General features: G+C 44.8%; 1 pseudogene; it reads left to right on the top strand.

The window, feature by feature from the left end:
- Positions 1-1,970: 1,970 nt before the first annotated feature.
- On the top strand, positions 1,971-2,088 carry LOC126472114 (5S ribosomal RNA; annotated as a pseudogene).
- Positions 2,089-4,934: the final 2,846 nt, after the last annotated feature.

The raw sequence follows: 4,934 nt of genomic DNA, 5'->3' as shown, positions 1-4,934 counted from the left end.
GGCCAGTTTTGAAAACCGGTAGCAACCTCTGATCCCTCCCGAATCTGTAATCCCATCTCCCGTATTTCGTGATAATACATATGAACTGCCCTTGTTTCAACTTTTCGATTTACTGTGTCAATCATATCTGGTAAGGATTCCACAGGAAAGCGTAGTGTAAGCAGTCTCTTTAGTAGGCTTGTGGCATCTTCTAAGGGTTCAACCAGTAAAAGTCTTTGGTTTGCCTTCCCTAAAACATTTCATGTGTGCTGGTTCCATCTTAAGTTTATTCAGGTGGTAACCACTCGGTATTTAGTTGAATCTACAACCTTTAAATTTGAATTATTTAGAGTGCAACAGAAATTTATCGGAATTTTCGAAATTCATGTGAAGGACTCCACACTTTCTATTTTTTATGATCAATTGACACTTATAGCACCGTCTAGATACGTATTGTAAATCATTCAGCAATTCGCTTACATCTTCTGGTGATTGTCCTTTGCGGTAAACGAGAGCTACATGTGCAGCCAACCTAAGAGGGCTGATCAGATGCTCCCCTGAATCTTTTATATAAATGAGAAACAGTAGAGAACTTATAACACTTCCAGTATGACTGGATGACTTCGTCAGTTACTACGAACTGTGACGTCTCTGACAAGAAATCACGAATCCAGTCGCATACCTGAGACGGTACCTCATGAACACGCTATTTAATCAGAAGACACTTGTGATGAACATTTAGAATACTAGAAATGTGGAATCAGTATGAGATCTTTTAACGATAGCACTCATTACTTCGTGTAGATAAATAGCTATTTGTGTGTCTCGTGAACTATAATTTCTGAATTCGTCGTGACTGTGCGTCATGAGAGAGTTTTCTACCAACTGTTTCATATTGTTCAAACACAGTGTCTGTTCCAAAATCCTACTGCATATCGATGTCAGTGATATAAGTCTATAATTCAATGGATTACGTCTATTTTCTATCCTGTATATTGGTATAATATGCACAAGTTTCTAGTCTTCATGTAAGCAATCTTTCGTCGAGCGAGTGATTATACTGTATATGACTGCTAAATACGGTGCTGTGAGGGCTATTGTTTTTCAGCCTCTGATCGGTCGTGAAATTAAAACCACAGTGAAAATTCTTTGTACAGATGTGTGGCGGTGTGTCTCTCGTATACCCCTGTCTCACTTCACGTCACATGTTTTAGTTCTAAGTGCACAATAAGCACTTAAAATGCATAGAAAACTGTGCTTCTCGCCGAGTGTGAAATCCTGCTGAGGGTTTCGCCTGAATTCATGCAACCCACGTAACGTTAAATGTCATCCGTTTGCGTTCTCTGTCGCATACTGCCGATACAGGGAAGACACTCCAGCATCGTTTTTCGTGTGAAGTGTCTGATCACCCATAATACATCCCGCACTTGCTTCTCTCTGATTTCTTCTCTTCGCTCACACAAGCCGCTGGCTATGACAGCAGCTTGTCACAGGCAACGAGCTGGAGACAATCGTAAGGATATGGCGGAAATCACAGGCAGCTGCCTTCTATGACGAATGAATTGGACAGTTGTTAGCATACTACGAAAAATGTCTAAATGGGAGTGGTTGCAAAGTAGAGAAGTAGCTGGAAGGGTAGCTAAGTGTTGAGAAACGAAAAAGCCCTCATATTTCATGAACATACTCCGAAAGAAACGTAAGTGGTGTTGTTGACAGATGTGAAAACGCATTGGGCCTCCATTGCAGATTTCTGCCAAAAAAAGTCGTAGGACTTATCCTAGAAAATTTCTCGAGTGTGTAGGACCAGTACCAAATAGAGCGAATAAAGGACTTTGGACATATACAAAAAGAGCAACATTAAGGGTCACATGTTTGTTTGATTCACAGAAGAGCGTTACAGAATTTCAAAAGAAACTGATCTGACTGACTACAAAGGATAAATGCCAAATATCCGAGAAAACGTACCGAAACACTATCTTTTAATTAGAAGTGCCAACGGTCTTGCCGCAGTGGTAACACCTGTTCCCGTCAGATCACCATAGTTACGCGCTGTCGGGCTGGGCTAGCACTTGGATGGGTGACCACACGGTATACCGAGCGCTGTTGGCAAGCGGGGTGCACCCAGCCTTTGCGAGGCAAACTGAGGAGCTACTACATTGAGAAGTAGCGGCTCCGGCCAAGGAAACTGACATACGGCCAGGTGAACGGTGTGCTGACCACACGTCCCTCCATATCCGCATCCAGTGACGCCTGTGAGCTGAGGATGACACGGCAGCCGGTCGGTACCCTTGGGCCTCCATGGCCTGTTCGGGGGTTTAATCAGAAGTTACGCTTGGAACGTTTCCTAGGTTCATATTATCTGGCAGATAATGAAATATCCAAACCTAAACTAAAAAACAGGCATTTGACCGTTACCTTCTGTCTTCGGATAATACACACATAAAAAAAAGTTTTGCATCACCTCAGTTTCGAGGGTTCCGGAACCTGTACAGAAAATTGGAATAGAGATCAACATAAACATCATTTCCGTCCTTTTTATTGCTCATGAAAACAACATGTTGCATGTTGAACCACCATACAGCGAAACCTTCAGAGGTGGTGGTCCAGATTACTGTACACACTGGTACCTCTAATACCCAGCAGCACAACCTCTTGCACTGATGCATGCCTGTATTCGTCGTGGCTTTCTATTCACTATTTCATCAAGGCACTGTTGGTCCAAATTGTCCCACTCCTCAACGGCGATTCGGTGTTGATCCCTCAGAGTGGTTGGTGGGTCACTTCGTCCATAAAAAGCCCTTATTAATCCATCCCAGGCATGTTCGATACGGTTCATGTCTGGAGAACATGCTGGCCACTTTAGTCGAGCGATGTCGTTATCCTGAAAGAAGTCATTCACAAGATGTGCGAATTGTCGCCCATGAAGACGAATGCCTCGCCAATACGCTGCCGATATCGTTGCACTATCGGTCAGAGGATGGCATTCACATGTTGTACAGCCGTTACGGCGCCTTCCATGACCACCAGCGGCGTACGTCGGCCCCACTTAATGCCACCCCAAAACAGCAGGGAACCTCCACCTTGTTGCACTCGCTGGACAGTGTGCCTAAGGCGTTCAGCCTGACCGGGCTGCCTCCAAACACGTCTCCGACGATTGTCTGGTTGAAGGCATGTGTGACACACATCGGTAGAGAGAACGTTATGCGAATCCTGAGCGGTCCATTCGGCATGTTGTTGGGCCCATCTGTACCGCTCTTCATTGGGTCATGGATGTAAAGATGGACCTCGCCATGGACGTCGGGAGTGAAGTTGCACAACATGCAGCCTATTGCGCTGAATTTGAGTCGTAACACGACGTCCTGCGGCTGCACGGAAAGCATTATTCAACATGGTGGCGTTGCTGTCAGGGGTCCTCCGAGCCATAATCCATAGGCAGTGGTCATCCCCTACAGTAGTAGCCCTTGATCGGCCTGAGCGAGGCATGTCATCGACCATTCCTGTCTCTCTGTATCTCCTCCATGTCCGAACAACATCGCTTTGGATCACTCCGAGACGCCTGGACACTTCCCTTGTTGAAAGCCCTTACTGACACAACGTAACAATGCGGACGATCGAACCGCGGTATTGACCGTCTAGGCATGGTTGAACTACTGAACTACAGACAACATGAGCCGTGTACCTCCTTCCCGGTGTAATGACTGGAACTGATCGGCTGTCGGACCACCTCCGTGTAATAGGCGATGCTCATGCATGGTTGTTTACATCTTTGGGCGGGTTTAGTGACATCTCTGAACCGTCAAAGGGGCTGTGTCTTTGACACAATATCCACAACCAACGTCTGTCTTCAGCACTTCTGGGAACCGGGGTGATGCAAAACTTTTTCTGAAGTGTGTGTTACAGGACGATGCGTACGACAGAGAGATGTAGAATTTTCTTTAATACTGCTGCCTAGCCTTTGCATACCAGATGACATATCATGAGAGGAGTGATTTGATTTTTGACATACCAAAACACTTATCACTACTCAATGTGTCAATGTGGGAATTGGACTATGTCTCGCATCTGGCACTGAACGATGGCCTGCTTTCCAGGATTGATTGATTACGTCACTGGAGTAGTTTCAATAGCTTCAAACGCTTCAGAATCATTACTTGTTAGAAGATAACACAATTTGATATTGCACACGTTTGTAGATGAGAATGGTACCGTACCCGAAAGAACTTAATCGATAATTTTAAAGCTTGCTGACAGAAATGCGCCGTTTTTGGTTAAAATACAGTAGCAATTTAGCTTTATTTTATGTTTATTTCAGTTTAGATGCAATCATTGTATTCTGCGGCTTAACCACTTCAAAAGCTTCTGTTGTTGTAGGAAGTTAGTTGCTTACAAAGTTAGTTACTTCGTCGAATGATGATAACTGAAAGCGTAGGATCGTGTTAATTCCACTGGTGACTTTATAAAGAAACAAAATGTTTGTGTGGAGTTGTTTGGCGTGTGCACATCTTACTGAGTTTGTTTAAACAGTGGCACTCACATGCTCGTAAGGCCAGGCGCATCAACTGTGTTGCTTCTCGCTAAATTAACTGTATCGTCTTCGGTTAAAATACCGTAACAATTTTGCTTTGAATCGACGTTTATTCCAGTTCAGATATAGCCACGGTGTTCCGCGGCCCAACAGTTTCAAAATGTTTGCGTAGCTTTAGCAGACGAATGCGAATCTGATTTTGTTACTTCGAATAGCAGTGGCTACTTGCTCGTAATGCCAGGTGCATGCACGCAATTCTTCCGTCGATGAGCCCTGATATATGAGTTCGACTAAACTGTTTGGTTGAAAAAGTGAACGCCATGAACAGCTCAGCAACGCATTGCGTCCTGGGCATCGCGCCTGGTCCACTGCTACACGCGGCTGCCCGTCGTGTCATTCGAGCGTCCCACTTCCCGGGAAGCCGATGAAG

The sequence above is a fragment of the Schistocerca serialis genome, chromosome 3, assembly GCF_023864345.2.
Source record: "Schistocerca serialis cubense isolate TAMUIC-IGC-003099 chromosome 3, iqSchSeri2.2, whole genome shotgun sequence".
NCBI lineage: Eukaryota > Metazoa > Arthropoda > Insecta > Orthoptera > Acrididae > Schistocerca > Schistocerca serialis.
The sequence above is the reverse complement of the archived record's forward strand: the minus strand, read 5'-3'. Positions and strand labels throughout refer to the sequence as shown.